This window comes from Chrysochloris asiatica, unplaced genomic scaffold, assembly GCF_000296735.1.
Source record: "Chrysochloris asiatica unplaced genomic scaffold, ChrAsi1.0 scaffold00003, whole genome shotgun sequence".
Taxonomy (NCBI): domain Eukaryota; kingdom Metazoa; phylum Chordata; class Mammalia; order Afrosoricida; family Chrysochloridae; genus Chrysochloris; species Chrysochloris asiatica.
This window is the reverse complement of record NW_006408521.1, coordinates 39,187,710-39,211,347: the sequence shown is the minus strand read 5'-3', so window position 1 is coordinate 39,211,347 and position 23,638 is coordinate 39,187,710. Positions and strand designations below refer to the sequence as shown.

Sequence of the window (23,638 nt, the reverse complement as noted above, 5' to 3'; positions counted from 1 at the left end):
ACAATAAAACATTAAAAAAAAAAAAAGAAATCAAATGACATATTGCATTAAGCAAATCTGCTGCACAAGACCTCAAGAGCAAATATATCAGTTTGAGGACTAAAGTGTGCCTGACCCAAGCCATGGTCTTTTCAACCACCTCAAATGCATGCGAAAATCAGAAAATGAAAAAGGAAAGATAATAGAAGAAGTAATGCATTTAAATTATGGTGTTGGAGAAGAATACTGAAACTACCATGGACTGCCAAAAGAACAAACAAATCTATTGATAAGAAATACAGCTAGAATGCTCCTTAGAAGGCAGGATAGTGAGACTTCGTTTCTCATACTTTGGACATATTGTTAGGAGGGATCAGTCCCTATAGAAGGATATCATGCTTGGAAAAGTGATGGGTCACTCTTCCTTTCTTTGCCATCATGTGAATGCTATGTCTCCTCATAAGACTTTCAGGATCAAGAGATTCCTAGCGAAGACACAAAAGCAGAATCCCTAATGGATTCAAATGAAAACTGATTTTAAAAAAATGAAAATCAGGTACCACTCCAAGAAAAGACAAAGGAGAAGACCCAAGTTGGGTCTCGAAGAAGTCACACATGTGATGCCTCAGCACACATCACGTACCTAGGTTCTAGCACTCTACCATATGAAGTAAAATTTTGCTGAGATCTGATCAATTGAGCATGTACTGTACAACTTTTGAGTTCTTCCTTTGTTTTTATGATTCCATATTAAAAGGTTGGCAAATAAAAAAAGTGCAGGGTCAGTGAAAAAGAGGAAGACCCACAATGGGTTGGACTAATGCAGTGGCAAAAACATGGGGCTCAGATATGACGAAGGCACAGGAGCGGGTAGTTTTGTTCTGTTGTGCACAGTCACTATGAGTCGGAATCGACTCGACGGCACCTAACAACTCTGGACACGCATACTCAGACTAGGCTCCAGAGCAGAGTAAGATGGTTACAGCTCTTGCTATTCCATGTCAGGCACAGTCTATGTCTCCAACCCCTGTAGCACTTGTTGCAGCTGCTTTTAAGTGCTGTTGAGTCAGTTCCGACTCTTGTGAACCTGTGTAGGGTTTCCGAGGAATGGCTGGTGACTTTGAGGTCGAGTGCTTATCCTACAGCGCAGGATGTTTAAATACACTGAGAAAACAATCATTGTCAAGATAACCAAACAGAATGAGTTACGAAGAACTTCAATTCTGTCACTCAAATGGCAACTTGGAGTTTTTATTTGTATTTAAGAGTTAAAACAATAAAACAGCAAACTGCACGTATAATGTTTTACTTGCTAAATTCTAATTTTAGTTCAAATGTAAAATATCTTACTGCATTTGATTATATTGATAACAAAAATGTATCCTGTTCAACTGTTCATTGTTTTAAAAGTAGAGAAAAACATTCAAGATGATTCCTTGTGTTTCTTTTGCCTGTTTTCTAAATTTTATTTACTTTATAGTTTTTGAGACTGAACAGCAAAACATACACTGATTCAACAGTTTCTACATGTTAATTTAGTGACATTGATGACATTCTTCAAGTGTGCACCATTCTCATCCTCCTTTTGGAGTCTTCCTCCACATTAACATAAACTCACTGCCCCCTCCGGTTTCTACTGAATCTTTTTAAAGTAACTGGTGTCAATTTGATCTCAAGGAGATAGTTCTTAAAAGAGCATAATGTTCAAAGGGGATCTTTTTAAATAAGTAAGCTAAACTTGAGATGACTTCAGGGATACTTTTTGCTTAATGTTTAAAAATTACCTCAGAGCAATAGTTTCAGGGGCCCATCAACCCTTCATGGCTCCAGAAAGTCTAGAGTCCATGAGAATTTGAATGTGTCTTCCCTTCCCCCATCTTTTTCATCTTCTTCCTTTTGATCAGGATTCTTTCATGGAGTCTTTGATCAAAATTTTATATAATTTTGAAGAATCATCCAGTTCTTCCGGTTTCAGGGTATAGGAGGCAGTTGTTCATAGAGACAAGTAAGCTATACATTTCATATCTTCCTGTTACTCCTCCAGATGAACAGACGTCAACTGTTGTGCCTTGGTTGGCTGTGTGCAAGCTTTTAGGATGCCAGACATGACACAACAAACTAGGAGGTAGAAGAGAAAACACTAAACATGTTATTAGACCAATTAACTGGGACGTCCCATGAAATCTTAAACCTAAACCTCCAAACCAAAACCAAGGAACCAAATCATATGAGGTGTGTACATAAGCAGCCTCAGTAGTTACTCTTTGTTGTTGTTGTTGTTGTAAAGACAAGAATGAGTCAAAAATTATCCACACTCTGCTTATATTAAAACGCCCGTCCACTTCCACAGTTGGAAACAAACACGTGAAATAATCCTGTCGAACAGACAAGTGATAGTGGCTTATGTGGTAAATCATTTGCAAATCAGCCATGGCTCTGCCTACAACAGACTTGGCTTTCGAAAAGTTTGTGTGAAATGGGTACGGAAACAACTCATGGGAGAGCATAAACAGAAGTGTTTGGACATCGGCAAACAAAATTTGGACCAATACTCCAAACAGGAGCTCTGGTAGCGTAGTGGTTACGAATCAGGCTGCGAACCTCATGGTTAGCAGTTCGAAACTACCACCTGTTCCGTGTTTGAAGATGAAGACTTCTGTTCCCGTAAAGATTTACAGCCTCGGAAACCCTGTACAGGGTCGCTATGAGTCGGAACCGACTCCACGGCACATGATAACAACAACAACAACTCCAAAGAAGGTAAACGTTTCTTGCAAACAATTGTTACTGGTGATGAGACATGACAGTAAACGGCAGAGTATGGAATGGGCACGTCCTCAACCGCTGACCAAGAAAAAGTTCAAATGCTGGAAAATTGATGCTTACAAGGGTTCTGGGATTCTCAAGGGCCCACATTGGAACATTATCAGGGAACAGGTTCAACAAGCAACTGTGCTCGTTACAGTGAGATGCTCACTGAAGAACTGAAAACTAAACTTCAGATTTAACACAGAGGACTGGTCTCCAAGGGCGCTGGGATCCTGCCTGACAATTCATTTCCGCACACCTCTGCTCACACTGTTGACACCCTGCAAAAACTTCCTTTTGAGCTGTTAAAGCATCCTCCCTCTAGTCCTGATGTTGCTCCATTGAACTCTCACCTGTTTGGTCCCCTGAAAGCAGCCCTTCAAGGCCAAAGCTTCACCTCTGATGAAGAAGTGAAGACGGCGGTGCATTTGTGGCTTGCAGCTCAGCCTAAAACATTTTTTACAAAGGCAATACAAAAGCTTGTTGACAGATGGGCAAAGTGTATTGAAAAGCAAGGAGATTATGTGGAGAAATGATGCATTTGTCTTTTCTAAAAGTTGATTAAAATAAATTCTACAGCCAGAGTGCAGATAATTGTGACTCACCCTTATAAATCTATCACACAACTTTCACCAATTCAATTTTTTAAAGGAGTACAGCTTATTGACAGTAAATACCACAATCAGCGGCACAACCCTACCCTTAATCAGTGTGACTTTTATCATCACTATTAGTCATTTCACCTTCCCTCCTGGTAACAAACCAATAAACTTTGGTTTCTATACTTTTGACTTTTCTGATCTTTCTATACAAATGAATTCACAATATTTGCTATTTTGTGAATGCCTTATTTCACTCAGCATAATGCTCCATCTATATTGTAGCATGTATCAAGACTTCATGAGTCTTACTCACTGAGCAGTATTCTGTTGTATGAATACATCGCATGTTGTTCACACATTCATCTGTTGATGGACATTTCAGTTGTTTTCATCCTTGGCTATTGTTAATAATGCTGCATTGAGTACTGCTATACAAATTTTTTTGTTGTTGTTAGGTACCGTTAAGTTGATTCTGAATCATAGCAAGCCATGGGACAGAGCAGAACAGGCCCACAGGACTTTCTAGGTTGTAATCTTTATGGTAACTGATTGCCAGGTTTTTTTCCCACAGAGCTACTGGGTGGGTTCAAACCGTCAACCTTTCAGTCAGCAGCTGAGTGCTTAACCATTACACCACCAGGACGCCTTAATGATTACTAACAGTTACAGGGTTGTTATTGCAAACAACTTTGTCATCCAGAGGAAAGGGCTGTGAAAAATCTGCTCCAGGTATTAAACACTTAGAGGGAGCCACTGCACTCCATCAACCTGACCTCATCCTGCTACAGTCTGGGAAAACCAGGTGTGACCCAGCCAAGATCCAGCCCTGTGTCCACAATGGTGAATGAAGCATGAAAGTCGGCCCATTTTTTAGTAATGCCTTGCTTCTGTTCTCTTCTTGTAAGCAATGAGTAGCTTTCCAAAGTTTATAGCTCTACAAAGAAACTTACCTTTGATCAAAACACAAATTCTGTGCAAAATGGATGGCTTTTTTCCAAATTCAAATATTTCCAAATTTGGCTCAAATCCAAAAGACTATCAAATTTCCAGTCTTAGGTACTGGTGATACCAACAATGTCAACCCTCTCTCAAACCTCCTCTCACCCCACCTCACTTCCCACCCAACTCTCTTCCAGTCTTTTTAAAGTCTTCTGCATACAGGGTTCAAGGGTCCCTGGTAGCCTAGTGGTTTATGAGCTGCGCTGCTAACCAAAAGGTCAGTAGTTTGAAGCTTCCAGGCGTTTGAGTCAGAACCGACTGGATGGCATACAATCACCACCACCACCATATACAGGGTCAGTGTCATGGAATGGTGCTGTACAATAAAGCACTTGACCACAAGGTCAGTTTGAACCACAAAGTCAGTGGTTCAAACTCACCAGCCACTCACTGGAAACCCTACGGCGGGTCGCTATGAGTCAGAATCAACTTGACAAAATTTAACAACTATACAGGGTCACGATGAGTCGGAACCAACATGATGGCACAAAGTAGCAGCAACAGCAAAACTCGGCCAGACACAATCTACTGGTGATCAGTCCCAACGTCTTAAATCCAAATCCAAGATTAAACATTTTTTGTAGACAAGAACCATCACTATAATGCCATTGGACTCTGCTCTCCTCATAGTTCCAGACACATGGTAAAATGCAGCGATCTGTTTTAACTTATTTAACAAATAGAACTCCTAGTGCAGAGCTGTAGGATCAGCACTGGACTGTGAACCATAAGGTTGGTAGTTCAAACCTACCAGCTGCTCCTTGGAAACTCTATACAAGGTTGTTGTGAGTCAGAACTGACTCAGCGGCACTACACAATAACAACAAATACAGTACTAGGTGCCCTGGTGTACCACTGTAGAAAAAGCACTGCTAACTGCAAAGTTGGCGCTTCAAATGCACTAGTCATTCCCCGGAGACCTATAAAGGGTCGCCCAGATGTCCTTAAACAGTGGAAAAGTTAAACTGCAGTGTGTGTGTGTGTGTGTGTGTGTGTGTATATACACACACACACACACACACACACACTGCAGTTTAACTTTTCCACTGTTTAAGGTCTCAACAATGTATATACATATATATATACATACATTGTTGAGAACTTTTTTTTTTTTAATGAGGTATTCAACTTATGCCAGAACCAATTAAAGATAGAGTTGTTGGAATGGAACCCCATGGTAAATCGGGGAGTACCTGTCCAACAATCTTGAAATGACAATATCTTGGAAACAGACTCGTCTCAGGAGTTGTGAGGGGTCTGGGAAGAAGATGGGTGTGGTTCTAAGACAACAACCCAAGAATCCTGTGGTGGGGGAGAAGTTCAGTATCTTGACTATTTTCTTGTTGTTGGTAAGTGCCATCGAGTCTGTTCTGACTCATATAGTGGTGAAATTTTATAAATTTTGATCATTTGTGATCCTACACATGTAATTAAAATTTATAAACCTAAATAAGCACACACAAAAGAGTAAAACTGGGGAAATCTGAATACAATGGCTGCATTGCGCCAATATCAGCATCCTTGCTGTAATATAGTACTTTAGTTTGGCAAAATGTTACCATTGGCAGAAACTGGTAAAGGTTTGGTGGACCTTCTTACAACTGCATGTTGTTGTTAGGTGCCATCAAGTCAGTGCCCACTTATAGAGACCTTATGCACAGCAGAACGAAACACTGCCCAAGCCTGGGCCAACCTCACTACTGTTGTCACCCTTGAGTCCATCCATGCTGCCAGTTGGCCAATCCATCTCGTTGGGGGTCTTTCTCTCTTTCTCTGTCCCTCCACCTTACCAAACATGATATCCTTCTCCAGCGACTGGTCCCTCCTGACAATATGTCCAAAGCATAAGAGACGAAGTTTGGCCATCCTGGCCTCCAAGGAGCACTCTGGTTGCACTTCTTTTAAAACGGATCTATTGGTTCTTTTGGCAGCCCATGGCACTTTCATTATTCTCCTCCAACACCATAATTCAAAAGCATCAATTCTTCTAGGTCTTCCTTATTCACTGTCTATCTTTCACATGCATATGAGGTTATTGAAAATATCATGGCTTGAATCCGGCACACCTTAGTCCTCAAGCTGACATCTTTGCTCGTCAACACTTTAAAACGGTCTTGTGCAGCAGATTTGCCTAATACAATACGTCGTTTAATTTCTTGACTGCTGCTTCCACGAGTGTTGATACTTGATCCAAGAAGAATGAAGTCCTTGACAACTTCAATTTTTTCTCCATTGATAAGAATGTTGTTTATTGGTCCAGTGGTAAGGATTTTTATTTTCTTTACATTAAGATGCAATCCGTATCGAAGGCTGTGCTCTCTGATAATCTACAATTGTCAATAAAAAGTTCTAGCATGAAAGCAGTAAACCAGCAAACAATCTCAAACTAGCAGGATTTACTTATTTAACAAATACCTTAGATGGTGCTTATCAATCATGAGGTACAGTTTTAAGCACTTAAATGTAAACTCATCGGCGCTGCAGATGGTATGAACTGTTATTATTCCCATTTACAGATGAAGAAACTGAGGTACAGAATATGTACCTTAGTTAAGTAGAAAGATTGAATAACTTATTCAAGGCCACGTGGGGAGTACACAGTCAAACCGAATTCCAACGCAGGCAATCTGAACCCTCACGTTCTATCTCAGAGATCGCTGCATTTTACCCCAGAAGGCTGGGGACTGACTGACTGACTAGCCTTTGAATCTTGACAGAAGCTCTTCTGACAGGTTCCCAAAATCAATGGTGAAAGGATGATGGAACCTCATAAAAGTCACATGCTTTCTCAAGCTAAGAAGAATTAAACTTAATTATTGGATTCAGTGTGGCACTGTGGGTTAATACGCTGGACTGCAAAGTTGGTTTGAACTGAAATGTCGACGCTTCAAGCTCACAAGTTGGTTGCTGGAAACCTTATACAGGGTCGCTATAAGTTGGAACCGACTCGACGGCACATAACAGCAACATCGATGTAAAAATCTTCCGCTGGGTGATAGAATGTATACTTTTTACTTTTCAGAGCCACAGACCACAGAGCGGAGTCGACTCTTCGACTCGTGACTCTTCGGTTTAGCTAGGCGAAGCAGGAAACCAAAGAGAAGAGGTGGGCGCACTAGCAGCACATTTCAAAAGGAAAGAATGAAGAACCATATAACTCGAAATGCCCCAGGGAGAGGATGAAAGGGGAAAGCTGAGGCTATCTGAAACAAAACCATGTAATCCCGTCATGCTTCACACTAAGTTTCCCCAGTTCTCCAGTCCTGCTGACACTCAGGGACTGCCACCATTAGATCTCTGACTTAGTGGTTTCGAGCTCCCAGCCTGGGCCCTGGGGACTGAAACTCAGAACCGATGTGGCATTCCTGGGTTGCAGGCCTATAGCAAGGCAATCTGGCTGAGAAGATTTTCAGATTATCAAGTGGGAAAGCAGGAATGTCACGGCCTCTGTGGGTGGACATGGGAGCATTCATCAGAAAGACAGCTACCGTGAAATTGCTCTCTTTCCCACTGACTGGCAGGGAGTGAGGGTGGGGAGCAGGTATTTACTCAAACATACTGAAATTATTTCAGCAGAGAAATCATTTCTCAAGAGGAGACACTAAAAAATGCAAAAAAGAGGGGCCAAACCCAAACTTTTCCAAAGACAAACTCACAACATTAACAATAACAACTCTGGCCTGGGAGAAATTAGGAGGCAATAAGATTCGTCACCCATAACTGTCAATTTGTTGTTCTTTTGTGGCGTGTGCATTTCTGTGATGCTGGAAACCATTCCACCGGCATTTCAAATACCAGTGAGGTCACCCATGGTGGCCAGGTTTCAGCGAGTCCGGAAGAAAGATCTGTTGACCAACTTCTGAAAATGAGCCAATGAAAACCTAAAGAGGCACAATGGGGCACCATCCAAACTACTTGTTTGGAGCCCAGCATCAGGAAGGGGCATCACATTTGGTGAAGATGAGGATCAACAAGAGTGGGGGAGACCTTTGCTCAGTGAGACACACTAACACACTAAAAACATGCTGGCCACTGCAAGGATGATGCAGAACCAGCCAACATTTTGTTGTGACGTACAAATGGTCTCCATGAGTTGAATCAACTCAAGGGCAGCTAACAACCATGTTTCAAACAATCTACTATTTAAAGAAAGAACCACTGGGAAAGGACGTAGGAATGGTCACCTGGAAAATGAAGCTTCAGCTCACTCCATCACGGATATGCCACAATGACTTAAACCCGTGCGCCAAGCTTCACACTTACACTGCATTTCCTTTGCAGCAAGTGTCCCCTCCAAAATAGAGAGGCCTGCTCCCCACTCCCTGCTTTGGTTGCTGGCATCTCAGCACATGATACCTAGGACCAGTGACAGCCATCCTGTGAAGAGGACCACAGGCACAAGAACAAAAATGGCATTGAAGGTGACCTGGAAAGAGCCTGAGTCCCTAAAGACACTGGTGAGTTACAAAGCCAGCCTTCAGACTTCCAAGTAGATGATAAATGTCCTTGTGGTTTAAGCCATGGTTGGTTGGGTTTTAAGTGACAGCTAAACATATCTTAGTTGATACAGCTTTCCCCTAATGGTTTTGCTCACAATGGTATTAAAGATTCCAATCATGGTGGCCTCCTCGTGCGCATCAGAATAGAACGATGCTCTATAGGGTTTTCAGTGGCTGTGACCTTTTGATCACCAGGACTTTTTTCCATGGTGCCTCTGGGTGGATTTGAACTGCTAACCTTTCTTTCAATTAATACTTACTCATTTGTACCACCCCTTGGGAGAACTAGTGTGGCGCTGTGGGTTAATGCGCCAGATTGCAAAGCCTTTTGAACTGCAAGGTCAGCAGTTCAAGCTTACCAGCTGCTCCTCGGAAACCCTAAACATGGTCACTATAGACTCGACGGCACTTAACAACAACAACAGCAACCACCCCTTAGAAGTGGTGTTATACTGAGCCCTAAATAAGAAAATTTAGCCCTCACAAACCTAGTCAACCTGGAAACTTGTTATTAATTCAAAGGTACAATAGATAGACACAATGAGACAAACAGGGGAAAAGGGGTAGGAAAAAAAAAACAGAAAGAGGTGAATGAATATAAGGGTAAAAGGAGACAGGAAACAAGAACCCTTTAAGAATGGACTTTTCTTTTTTGAGGCCGCCCTTATGATTTTCATAATGAGCAGGCTCTTTGTAAAAAGCCACTGTGTCTGGTCTCCATCATCACATGGGTCTGGAAAACCTAAATTCCATCAGCGGAGCCCCTCAGCCACATGGTGCAGACGTGTGAATGACCGATGGACTTCTTGCATTGCTTGTGCATGACTTGGCTGGGCAAAACATATTTTACATTAGCTTAGGTCCTGACATTCTATCATGTTCCCTGTCAAGAGGCCAAGTAGTTCTTGGAACCCTACACACCAAGTGACATATAACAGAACTCAGCAAACGAGACCGGCTCCTTGTCAAGTGCCCTTAAATTAAAGGCTCTTCTTACCTCTCTCACCTTTACGGCAGGGGTCTAGCTGGCTACACTTGAGGCTACGATCTACTAAAGAAAAGTCACCATTGGTGGGCAGACCCAAAGGCACCTTTCAAGGAGGCTACGTTCCAAGGTGTGGAGCTACTTGCAATAGAGTTGCCTTCAGCAATCTTTATCACCGAGTCTGGAACTAAAAGAAAGATCCAAGCTGGGCACCCCAGGCTCCCCATAGGTCATGGGAGAAGGCTGAGGGGAATAACACCTTCCATGACAGCCTCAGGCTGTCTCCATGAACCTTCTCCTGTCCCCACCCCCAAGGGACACCCTGTCCGGCTGTAAGGGGAGAACCTCAAATGCCACCTCACATGACATTGCCGGGAATGTCTGCGGCCCGGCGGCTGGAGAATCTGCACCCTCCTTGCAGGGTGTCAACACTCTCACAAGGATGACGGGTGCTCAAGGACAGGCAGGATTCCTAGCCGGCAACTGCCCTCGACAATGACTCCCAAGAAAGAGGCTAACACTTCTGTCAGGTGCCTCCTAAGAGCTGGCACCCACAGCCTCGTCATCTGGGGCTCAGCGGCATTGTGAGCCCATCTCCTGTATTTATGGGGTACCTGCTAGGTGTCAGGAGACCCTGGGTGCTGCAAAGAGTTAACTCACCTGGCTGCTAGCTGTAAGGTTGGAGGTTCGAATCCACCCAGAAGTACCTCAGAATGCCTGTTAAGCTACTTCAGAAAAATAAATTCACAATCCTGTGTCTGGAGAACGATGCTATTCTGATTACCCACAATTCAATCAAGTCAACTTCACGGCAACTGAGTTTTTGCCATATGCTCAGAACTGTGCATGACATTACAGGACAATGTCAAGAAATATATGCCCACGTGATACCTAGTTAAAGAAGCAAGACTTTTTATTTTTTATGTGAAGGGATCAGGAATTCAGTGGCACAACCAGTTAAGTGCTCAACTACTAGCCAAAAGATTGGCTGTTCTAACCCACCCAGAGGCACCTTGGAAAATCATCTTCAGAAAGATCACAGCCTTGAGAGACCTGTGAAGCAGATCTACTCTGCACACACAGGGTCACCCGGAGTCAGGATCAACTTGATGGCAACTAATAACTACACCCTCAATGAGTCCGGACTGACAGGAAGGTGGTGTGGGACAACTGGAGTTCAGAGGAGGGAGGAATCACGAGAGGAAGGGTTGATCTGCAAAGGCTTCTGGGAAGAGGTGGCACCTGAGTAGAGGCTGGAAGGAGGAATGAGGGCCAGATAGGAGGAGAGAGGAGGGGATGGTGATAGCTGGAGCGTGACTGTCATAAAAGGACAAGGTGAGCTTGGGGACAGGAGACAGCCGGTATGAATGGCATCCAAAAGGGTATGGAGAAGTGGATGCAAACAGGTAAAGGCTGTGCCACATTCCTGGTAGCTGTGTGGAAAGCTAGCAGACAATATCTCATCTTTCTGCATGTGACCATCTCTGCATCCCACCGACCAGCACTGTCCAGGGCTTAGTTGTCGTTGTTGTTAAATGCCATCGAGTCAGTTCCAACCAATAGGGTTTCCAAGGAATGGCTGGTGAGCCTGAACCACCAACCTTGCAGTTCAAATGGCTTTGCCATCTGGTGCATTAACCCACAGTACCAGGGCTTAGTTATTGTTGTTGTTGTTGTTGTTATGTGCCGTCGAGTCGGTTCCGACCCATAGCGACACTATACAGGGTTTCCGAGGGTGTAAATCTTTACAGGAGTAGAAAGACTCATCTTTCTCCTGCGGAGCGGCTGGTAGTTTCGAACCGCTGACCTTAAGGTTCGCAGCCCGATTCGTAATCACTACGCTAGGGCTCAGTAAATGCTAATGAAGGAATGAAGGAAAATTACTTAACGCCCACAGTCACGAAACAAAACAAGACTGAAAGGCAAGGACTGCAAACTGCAGTGCCTACAAGGCAGTGTAAGTAGGGGAAGGGTTGCTGGTTAGTTGTGAGCAGTGAGAAGCAGTAAGGATCGCTGCAGGGCCCTGGGGTCCCTTCTTCAGGGGGGCAGTCCCTACCTGACTGCTAAGGTACATGAGCCCAGTACTGCTAGATCTTCTGATTTTTATGGGCAATCCCCTAAGTTTTCATAATTCACAATAAATTTAAAAATAATAACTGTGAGGACCAACCAAACATATAACCATCCTATTAACTATCTCTGGCTATGGAGGATAAATTTTCATTCTAGAAATGCACAGTCTAAAAAATTCCCCAACAAAACTAAGCTGACAGAGGTGAGAACAGTCATTACCTCTTGGGGGTCAGGGCTTATGAATAGGAAGAGGTATGAGTTAACCTTTTTGGGGGGCTGAAATGACTTCGTGATTTGACTGGATGGTGGTTACAGAGGTGTGGGCATACTTACGTGTTCTCTGAGCTGTACATTTCAGAGTTGTGCACTTTATTATATGTAGGTTATACCTCTGGTCAAGAAATAAAAATAATATGTAAATAAAAAGAGTCTCCAAAAGCTCAATTAAGCACTCTCTAAAATGTAGTTCTGGTAGCGTAGTGGTTACGAATCGGGCTGCGAACCTTAAGGTCAGCGGTTCAAAACTACCAGCCGCTCCGCGGGAGAAAGATGAGGCTTTCTACTCCCGTAAAGATTTACAGCCTCGGAAACCCTGTACAGGGTCGCTATGGGTCGGAACCGACTCGACGGCACTTAACAACAACAACAAAATGTAGTTCTGGTAGCGTAGTGGTTACGAATCCGGCTGCAAACCTTAAGGTCAGCAGTTCAAAACTACCAGCTGTTCTGTGGGAGAAAGATGAGGCTTTCTGTTCCCGTAAAGATTTACAGCCTTGGAAACCCTGTACAGGGTCGCTATGAGTTGGAACCAACTCCACGGCCCATAACCACCACCACCAAAATGTACCGAGACTGAGTACAAGTTGACTGGATGGTTTAAAATATACTTGGGTGGTACAAACAACTAACATGCTTGGATGCTAACAGAAAGGTTAGACCTTCAAGTCCACCTAGAGACACCTCAGAAGAAAGTCCTGGTGACCTACATCTGAGAAATCAGTTGTTGAAAACCCTGTGGAGTGTAGTTCTACTGACACACATGGGTCACCATGGATAGGCACTGGCTCAATGACCACTGGTTTAATTTTTTAAGTCAGTGGGGCTGTTCTTCCCCACCTAAAATTTGTCTGCCCCTCCCTCTTTCACTGGAACACTTCCTCCCAGAAGCATCTCCTCTCCACTAGCCCAGGTCTGACCTTGGCTCATCTGTGCACTCCGGGATCCAGTCAGCAAGCCCACTTCACTCCCAATGGTCACCCACTCATGTCTGCCTTGCGGAAGGATGTTCATCTGACTTCATCCCCTCTGGCAATCAGCAAATAAAGGACCCCCACCCGTCCCCCATCTCTAGGTTTCTAGAAGAGACTGGGCTTAGAATCTGGAAACAAAGAAGTCTGAAGAAAAAACTTGGGGACTAGCCAAGTCCTGAGGAGTCCTGGTAGCGTAGTGGGACATTGTTGGGCTGTTAACCGCAAGGTCAGCAGTTCGACTCCACCACGGGAGAAAGACAAGGCTTTCTGCTTCCATAAATATTTATACCTCAGAAACCCTATGCAGTATCACCATGAGTCAATGGCACACAGCTGCCCTGGGTGGGGTGAGCAAACAAGTACATCCAGGGATTTAGAATGAGACTTTCCTGCAACCAAGTATGGGGACTGCACATTAATCAGAGGACACGAGAGTGCATAGGATTCCTAAATCACTTCCTACCTAGGTTGAAGAAACCCAGAGATCAGTGGGCATCCAAATACCTCAGGGTGTTTTTGAAAAGCAGATTCCTGGGCCAGCCCTGGAGAATCACTTTCGGGACAGCTGCAGTGGGACCTGAGAATCTGCATTCCTCACTAGCTCCAGGGGAGCTCCCCATGAGAGACACTGGGCCAGACGAGACGGCTGTTGGGAAGCGGGAAGCCGCACAATGCCCTAGGGTTCTTCCACTGGCTCGTATAACCGGCTGTATTAAACCCCCACCGCGTGCAAAGCCGTGTGAACGATGCAGACATAATTAGAACCGCTGGTGGTGTCCTCACCTGTGGTCACCAGAAAATGGATGGCGATGCTCAGTGCCCTTCCCAAGATCTGCTTTGAAAGCAGAAAATGACACCAACCCTCAGACACTCCCCCAGTGCTCAGATGGTCTCAGGTTTAAGCTGATGACGTGAGAGTAAAGTTTTAGAGGTCCACTCCCATCAGCCAGCTCATCTGTCTCCCCGGAGCGTCTCCAGACAGGTCATTTTACCAGGTTTCCCTTTAATACATCACTTCATTTAACACTTCACCAGAAAGAGTTGACTAGGGGGTCTGGTGGGGGCAGATGAATTGCCTTAGAAACCTGCTCAGTCAAGGGTCTCCAAAAAAGTCAGAGGTTGGGGCAGCTTTCCAGCAGACAGACAGGCACACTGCTCTGAAATTGCACCCTCTCCCTGTCCCCGGCAGGCGATGAGTTCTGACATATTTAGTTACGGGGGAGTGCCTGCCTGGGTATTGAATCTCGGTGGCCACGATATGGAATGCCCAGGCAGCATGCAGCTGGATTATTTATGCCTTCTGCACCTGTGGAAGACGGCCTTTATTTATTTCGCATTAAATTTACAATCCTAGGCTTCCAGTCAGCCAATGTATAAAGCACCCTGGTGCAACTACAGGGGACATTGGGTTGCAGCTCTGCAGGAGCCGGAAAATGTAGGGATTTCGGTCCCCCACCCCCACCCCCATCCCTGGGCCCAGGAGTCATCCTACTCAAGGAATGTCCTAAAGAAATCCAATCAAGTGTGGGAACATCTTGAGAACTCTTTGAAACAATAACACTCTGTTCTATCAATGAAAATGTAACTCAAGAGGGAAAGGCACAACCTCTGACGGTGAACTTGCTACTCCACAGGTTCCAGTACGTCTTTCCTGACACACATCTAACCGCCATGGGTGTCCATCAGACACATTCCAGCTCCTACATTAGGGGACAGCATATTTCAAATCATTAGAATTCTCAGATTAAAAGTCAGTCAGCTTCTCATAATGGGTGATTAAAATGAAATACAAAGGTCCATTTGAACAGAATTAGCTACCTTCCTATGATAAGATCCACTTTGCTGTCAGCAACTGGCCTGTGATTTGGGAATTACTACTTCAACCCAAGGAATCCCTGAGTGGTACAAATGATTAACATACTATATTGCAAAGTTAGTTGAAGGTTTACGTCCTCTGCAAGGAGCGTCGTAAGAAAGAGCGTCGTAAGAAAGACCTGGTGACCTACTTCAAAAATTAAACTGCTGAAAACACTACTCTGATACACAGGGTGTTGCCAGGAGTTAGAGTCAACTCAATGGCAACTGGTTTTTGTTTGTTTGTTTGTTTTTTTTCTTATTTTAACCCAAATCATCTTTAGCTCTTCACTTCAAGCAGAGCTTCTCAGAATTAAAACCTGAACTCTTTTTCTGTCTTTCCCCACACTAATAGCTTGAATCTGATCTCCTGTCACAATGTAATGGTTAAATTCCTACTTTACCTTATTTTCCTCTGAGGACAAAATATCAGTGGAAGCAGAAAATCAATTCTGGAAGGCTCCAAGGCCCTGTGTAATTTTACCCACTGCTTCATCCCTCACCTCTTCCCTTTAAAAGTGGCTACTTAAGCCTTTGAGATAAGGGTCAACCCAGCCAAACTCATTCACAGTGCCTGTGGATGGATTCGCCCCATTAGCACGTACAGGATTAAAAATCCAAACTTTGTAGTTTACGTGACTGAATCAACTTGAGGGTCAAGACTACCTTTTGGTTTTAGACTGCACCCTTGATTTTTCCCAACACATCGAGTTGCCCATTTTGAGTGCTTCTGAGGTTAGGATCATTGGAGTATCTATGGCTTGAAGTGCTGGCAGATGGCAGGTCTGTGATAAATATGCACTGGACGGATGTCTCTACCAGAAAACACTTGCCCTGGGGACCAGGTGGAAGCACAGGAGAAAGTCTCTACCACACAGGCACTGGTGGCTTCTCCAGCTCTGTCTGACCCAGTTGCTGAGGAGACACTTGAGAAATTTAAACTTGAGCCAAGTATATCACTGGTTCATTCTGTTGTATCAACTAAATGGGCTAAAGACCATACAAAAACAAAGTCAGTTTACCAACTGTTTGGATAATTTTCAGTCAATAGTGCCATTTTGCCAACAGCTCCAAAGAGGCTTTATAATCGAAAAGGTAAGCCATTAGTATGTTGGAGTCATGTTTATATAGCCTGATAACCTTAATTACACTTTCTCACTTTTAATGGGTCACAAGACATACAGCAAAATACTTTATTGAATACTTGGCAAAATACAGAATATATGTACAGCAACAGGAAAACTTACATGTTCCTTGATTCTTTACTTTATAAAGAAAAAAACAGGCTATTTGAAATGAGAGTTTTACTCTTAAGTAAGAATAATTAATTTTAAGAAATGACTCATTTGCCAACTGCAGTTTTTAAATGGCCATATTGTTCATTTGAAATCACTCATTTCCAGGGTTTTGAAATAAGTGATATCATTCAATGTATTGCGCTGAATATACTGATCTACCAAGTGCTGTCTTTTTAATATCCAGTGTCCTGAAGGAGCCCTGAGGTGGTCTGTTAACCACAAGGTTAGTAGCTCAAACCCACCAGCTGCTCCTTAGTAATCTTGTTATTGTTGTTGTTGGTAAGTACCATGGAGTCAGTTCCAACTCATAGAGACACTGTATAGGGTTTCCAAGGAGTGGCTGGTGACTCTGAATCGCCGACCTTGCAGCTCAAACTAATTTTGCAGTCCAGAGCATTATGCTACAGGGCCACACCAGGACTCCATTCAGTAACCCTATACAGGGTCTATATGAATCGGAACAGATTCAATGGCACTTAACAAATAAGTGTCCTGATGTTCTTAAAGTGAAGAAATCGCTTTTATATGTAATACAAAATTAACACATGAAAAGTAAATAGTTAGATACCAGCACCTTCTCCCTGCCTCTTTGATTTGTATCACAACTTCTGTGTTGTTGTTGAGTGCCATCAAGTCGATTCCGACCCATAGCGACCCTGTATAGGGTTTCCGAGGAGAAGCTGGTGAGCTTGAACCACTGACCTTGCAGTTCAAATGGCTTTACAGTCTGGCGCATTAACCCACAGTGCCACACAACTTCTGTAGCAGCCTAAAACTACCCAAAGAGAAAAAGGAAACCCTGATGCTTTTAACTGTTATAATATATTTATACATACATTATTGCTAAATGAACAATATGAACTGAAAGTCTCATAAACCAAGTTTCCCTACTACACAGCCCTCAAAAGAGGGTTGTACACAGCTTAATGGGGCGTGGTGGCTCTGTACAATAAGCAATGGTCTGTAAATCACAAGGTTCAGATTTGAACCCACCAGCCTCTCTGCAGGATAAAGATGAAGCTTTCTGCTCCTATAAAGAAAGATTTACAACTTCAAAAACCCTACACATGGTCACTATGAATTGGAAATGACTCGATGGCACTTAACCACAACAACAAAACTGTAAAATACACAGTAAAATCATTTGATGTCGAACTCACCAAAAGCCAGGAGCTGTTCCTAAGTCCCTCCATCCTGGGCTATGTGAAAAACTGGCCCAATGTGGCCAGAACATTCAATTTTTCAAGATTAGCTAAAATTCTGATTTCCCTTTTCTCAGATTTTTCTTCACAGTATTTATTTAAAACAAAACAAAAAGACAACAATCAAACCATTGTCACTGAGACAATTCTGACTCATGTTGTTGTTAAGTGCCGTCGAATCAGTTCCGACCCATAGCGACCCTGTATAGGGTTTCCGAGGAGCAGCTGGTGAGCTTGAACCGCCCACCTTGCAGTTCAAAAGGCTTTGCAGTCTGGCGCATTAACCCACAGCGCCACACCAGGACTCCAATTCTGCCTCATGGTGGTGGTGGTGGTGAAGTGCCGTGGAGTCAATTCCGACTCATAGCAACCCTGTACGGGGTTCCCGAGGCTGTAAATCTTTATGGGAGCAGAAAGCCTCATCTTTCTCCCGTGGAACAGCTGGTAGCTGCAAACTGCTGACCTTGAGGTTAGCAGCCTGATTCATAACCACTACGCTACCAGAGTTCCTTAATTCTGACTCATAGCGACCCAGTGAGACAGAGTCGAGTTGCCCATAGTGTTACCAAGGCTGGAAGTCTTTAGGGTAGCAGACTGCCATACCTTTCAGTCAGTGAGTATCTGGTAGGTTCAATCCGTCAACTTTTTGGTTAGCAGCCTAGCACTTAATCACTATACCACCAGGGAGCTTTTGGGAGCCGGTTACCAAAAAACAAATTAACCCACTGCCATCTAGTCCAATCTGGCTCACAGTGACCCTATAGAGGATGGAGCAGAACTGTTCCTTAGGGTTTCTGAGGCTATAAATCTTTGCAATAGTAGACAGACTCATCTTTCTCCTGAGGAGCAGCTGGTGAGTTTGAACAACCAACCTTGTGGTTAACAGCCCAGTAGTGCTAAACTCACTGTGCCACCAGGGCTCCCGGCTGGTTGTCGTTGTGAAGTGCTATCAAGTCAGTTCCAACTCATAGCGACCCCGTATAGGGTTTTCCAGGAGCAGCTGGTGGGTTTGAACTGCCGCCGACCTTGTGGTTCGCAGTCCAGTGCTGATCCTACTGGAGTCTGGCTGGTTAGAAGGGTGAAATCCGGTGAAGGGGGCAATGAAGATTTGTATACTTTTCTGTATATATGGGTAAGGTCGATACAAAGGTTTTGTTTTGTTTTGTTTTATAAAATGTTTTATTGTGAATTATGTGATAGTTTGCATGGGAGAACATCAGTTTTACATTCATTCTATCGTATATTGTTTCATTGCCATGGTTACAATCCCCTCCATGCATCATCAACCAACCAAAGGGTATACGCTGCAAGTCTGCTTGTTTTGTTTTTTAAAGTGGGAATTAAATTTGAAGTCACAAGATATTAATAGTGGAAGAGATCTTGTCTCCTTTGAGATCCGTAGTTCCCTGGAGCTGTGAGCTGGGGAAATGAGTGACCTGCCCAAGGTCACACAGCACCCCGCTGAGGGAATGGAGGCTCCTCACTCCCTAGGACTAGCACAAGCTGATTTCTGTTAAACAAAACATGAGATTTCTGTTTCAGACATTTGTTCTGCAAAATGTGTTACTAATTAACTGGGGAAACGTGTAATACCATCACACTGGAGTTAATACCAAGACATTTTTTGCTCATTTAAATTTGTTTTTTCCCATGAAATGACTGAATTGATGTCTGGATCAGATGTCTCCGCTTAATTTGGTGTAACTAGGCTTCTCTCTAATAATGCGTAAAAACCATCAAGGACCATAAAGACATTTAAGTCTTTTGTCACATCATCCAACTTAATCATTTGGCTATAAATATATCATGGCTGGTTTAAATCACATTGATTGAGCTCATTACTTTAATATAATGTTAACCTTCTGGTTAGCCATGGCATTTCAAGATGGAAAGGGAATTATGATTAGGACCTCTTTGAATGATATGCTTTTAATACCCTTACTTTTCCTTTAATTTATAATCTTGCTTTAAATAGTTTACAATCCTTTTCCAACCAGTGGAACTGAGAAAGTACCAGGAAAGCAGACAGTATACGCTAAGAATGCAATTTAATAATATGTTCCACTGTAAAAATAATAATAGTAAATAGTAAAAAGATAGCTACATCATTGGTATCGATGCACACAAGAGAAAGATGCACACAAGTTGAAAATTTCAAAATGCCATCTGTAAAAACCTAGTGTTCTCAGATCAAATTGTAGTTACCATAAAAGAAAATCTAGTCAAATGAGAAGTTAGTAAGCTGGGCTCCTGATCTTCTCTGCTAAATCGTGTGTGTGTGTGTGTGTGTGTGTGTGTGTGTGTGTGTGTGTTTTGTGGAAAAGAGGGCAATACTTTCATTAGAATCTCAAAGAAACCCTATATCCTTAACCAAGAGTGAAGAGCAGGGCCAAGAATCACTAGCTACTGTAAGTAAGTAGAGGGAAGGGAGGTCTGGGTGGACAGGAGACCCCCTAGTTTCTATCCCACATTTTACAAAACATGTATAGAACCAAGATAATGAAGCATCAGTATTGTGCTGCATCTTGGACCCTCCCAACAGGCCTGTGGAGCAGGCAGGCAGACGTGGCTCCTTTCACAGATGAGAAAATAAAGCTCTGGAGATTAATGAACCTGTCAACGTTCCCCAGCTAATAAATGTGCATGAAAGATGCCAGGAATTCCAACGACGCTTCAACTGAGCACACACCATCACCATCAGAGCTACATACACTAAGTACCTGTGAGGCTTAAACGGTCTTTTTGAAAAGTTCTCCCCTCATGATAACCTGTATTCTGGTATTTGTAAAACAAGAGCTCAAAATAATAATAAATAAAACAAAGCCTCCATGCACATTTTGTAAGAGCATGATAGAAATGTGATTTTCAGTGCATAAGTTTTAACTTACATTTTATATGTTATTAAGCGTCGTAGAGCAGACTCCACCTCATAACGGCCCTGAATAGAGTCTCCAAGAAGCAGTAAATGTGTTTGAACCGCTGACCTTGTGTTTACAGCCCAGTGCTTATCCAACAACACCACACCATAGCATGCCAAAAAAAAGTTCTGCCTTTGATAACATTTGCAGTGTTGATCACATTACCCACGTTGTTGTTGTTGTGTGCCACTGAGCCAGTTCCCATTTAGAGAGACCGTGCTTAGAGTCTCTGAGTAGTGACTGGTGGGTTTGAACTGCTGACCTGTGGTAGCAGTCCAGTGCTTATTCTACAGAGCCACACCATTACCCATACCCTCCCACAGGCATTAAACACACCATGGTAGACATTCCCCTCCTTCACAGTGCCTTCTAAGCCAGAGGTTTAGTGTCCTTCCCTGTCCACCCTCCCCAAGTCTCCTACAGCTCATTATGGAATACGAGGGACTTGTCAACCAAAATAGAAAAGAAAAGTACATTCCATCATCCCCTGCCTATCTAGGTGTTCAAATGCCAGAGCTATCTTCCAGCTACCCCGTGACCATTATGAATGCAGACACAGCTGTCAACAGAAAAGCCGAAAACAAGAGTGTCCCTGTGGGTTTGACCTGACAGAAGACAGGTCTGTCACTGGTCTCCAAGTCGAAAATAGATCATCTAGCACCCAGAAGGGCACTGGGCACCGTGCATGCTTATCTCAGAGGCCTCCGGCCGCTATGTGAGATGCACTGAGCTCCTGATGGAATGAAATGTACAATCAGCATAATACTTTCGAGATAACTTGTTTTTGACAGGCCTGCCAGGGACAAGGTGGCACTGGACCCATAAGGTCACATGTGAGAGGAGACTGAGTTCTCACACTAATGACACCTCAGAAAACAAAGAAAGGACCTATACAACATCTTTCCCAAACCAACAGGTACTCTGTTCACCTCATTTTACACCCAGATTTTCCAATTCCCTCTCTGCCTCACTTCAGGAATGACTTTGTAAGCAGTTTCACTTCTTAAGATGAGTCCATGAGTGGCACCAATAATGAAGTGTTGTGCTTTGTGCTACAAACCGGAAGGATGACAGTTTGAACTCACCCTGAGGCACCCTGGAGGGCTGTCCAAAAGGTCACAGCCATGAGAACACTGTGGAGGGCAGTTCTATTCTGCACACAGGGGGACACCACGACTCAGAATCACCTGGTTTGGTGCTGGTTGTGTTTGTTGGTTAGTTGGTTAGTTGGTTGGTTTGTCAAGATGTCCAGAGCTACCATAACTATCCAGATTTGTGACACTGTAGGATACGCACAGGATTGCTAACCTCAAAGTTGGCAATTCAAACCCAACAGTCACTTCATGAAAGAAAGATGAGGCTTTCTGCTCCCATAAACGATGTACAGCCTCGGAAACCCTGTACAGGGTCACTATGAGTCAGAACCCACTCGATGGCAGTGAGCTGTTTCTCTTTACTAATCTTAACGTGATATTTTTGTGGGTGTTTGCTTTGGTGGCCCTAAGTTTCAAGAGAAGGATCCCTAGTGGCACAGTGGTTAAGCACTCAGCAGCTAAGTGGGTCAGCAGTTCAAGCCTATCAGTGGCTACACAGGAGACCACACTTGGCACTTTGTTCCTATAAAGATGATAGTCTAGGTAGCCCTATTGGGCAATTTTACTGTGTCACACTGGGTTCCTATAAGTCAGAATAGATGCAACACCACCTAACAACAAGTTTCAATAGTCTCTGGGTGGTGCAAATGGTTAACATGCTCAGCTGCTATCTGAAAAGTTGGAGGTTCAATTCGACACAAAAGTGACTCCGAAGAAAGTCCTGAAAAAAATCTCCCATTGAAAAGCCCATAGACTGAGCTGATCCAGTGGTTCCCTTTTGTGATTGACTTACTTCACTCATCATACTGCTGTCAAAGTGTATCCATGCTGTAATGTGTTATCAGGAGTCCACTCCTCTTTGTGGGTGAATCATCGCATGGTACCACATTTTATTCTCCACCCACACGGCATCCATGCTGATGGGCATTTAGGTGGTTTCCACCTTTTGGCTACTGTGAACAGTGCGGCAGTGAGATATTGGTGTGCATATATGTCTGTTTGCAGCTCTGAGGTGTCTTCATAGGGCTGGTGAACTACCTAGAATAGGTGAAGGTATAGAGACCAACATTTATTAGTGTTGATCAGAGGTGAGAAGGAGGGGAGAAGAGAATCACTGTTTAGAAACATCAAGTTTCTCTTTATTGTGATGGAAAACATGGCAGCAAATAATAGGTGACAGTTGAACAGCATGATTAATGTAATTGATGTCATTGAACTATACACTTGAAAAAATGTCAAATTGGTAAATGTTGCATTGTATGTTACAACAATTAAAATAAAAACACCCTCTGGAGCAATTTCTCTGACATATATGGGGGGGAGGGGTCGCTATAATTCAGACCTGATTGGCACCAAATGGTTTTGCTTCAAAAGATCATGTGGTTACAATGGAGACAGATGGACTGCTACTATGGGAACAAACAGGTCGCTCCACTAGGAGATATTGGGGCAGTCAGTCAGGTCCCACCAACGTAGCGCCCTCCCCCCCCCACAAAACTGAGACTCGATGGAAATGCACGCTCGGATTGGTAAACACACGCATCACTGTTGGGGAGAAATCGGGTAAAGGCAGCAATGAAGAGGCGAGCTAAGCCTCACAATATTCAGAGGGCTTCTGTGGACCCGGTTGGGGACCTGGTTGGCAAGCAGTGTGAGGAGACCCGAGGACTCCTGGGCCCAGAGTCAGTGACGTGGCCACGGAGGACTCAAGTGGAGAATGGAGCTGCTGGCTGATGGGAAGAGAGGGCAAGTGCACAAGAACACCCACACTTGCAGATGACACCCACGTGACCGGGACTGGATGACTGGATGATCTGAGATCAACCAGGAGAAGAAAGAAGAGGGGGTGGGGGGAAAGAAGATTGAGCTGATCCAAGCTGATGAACTTGACCTATGCATTCGAATGCAATGACACAAAAGAGGTAACAAATCGTTATAGCAAGAAACATTCCCACCCCCTCCACACACAGAGTAAACAGAGAGGGGCAACTTGGACATTGGATACCCAAATGGGGAGGGAGGGACTACAAAGGCAAGAAGTAACTGGCTTACAAGCTTTCAAGAGGGAACCTAGATC

General features: G+C 43.7%; 1 protein-coding gene and 1 pseudogene across 1 annotated transcript in view; one reads left to right on the top strand and one right to left on the bottom strand.

Moving 5' to 3' along the window:
• Positions 1 to 23,638, bottom strand: part of RBM20 (RNA binding motif protein 20) — a 271,185-nt gene that overhangs the window by 192,299 nt on the left and 55,248 nt on the right. The window lies entirely within an intron of this gene.
• On the top strand, positions 429 to 4,237 carry LOC102823871 (annotated as a pseudogene).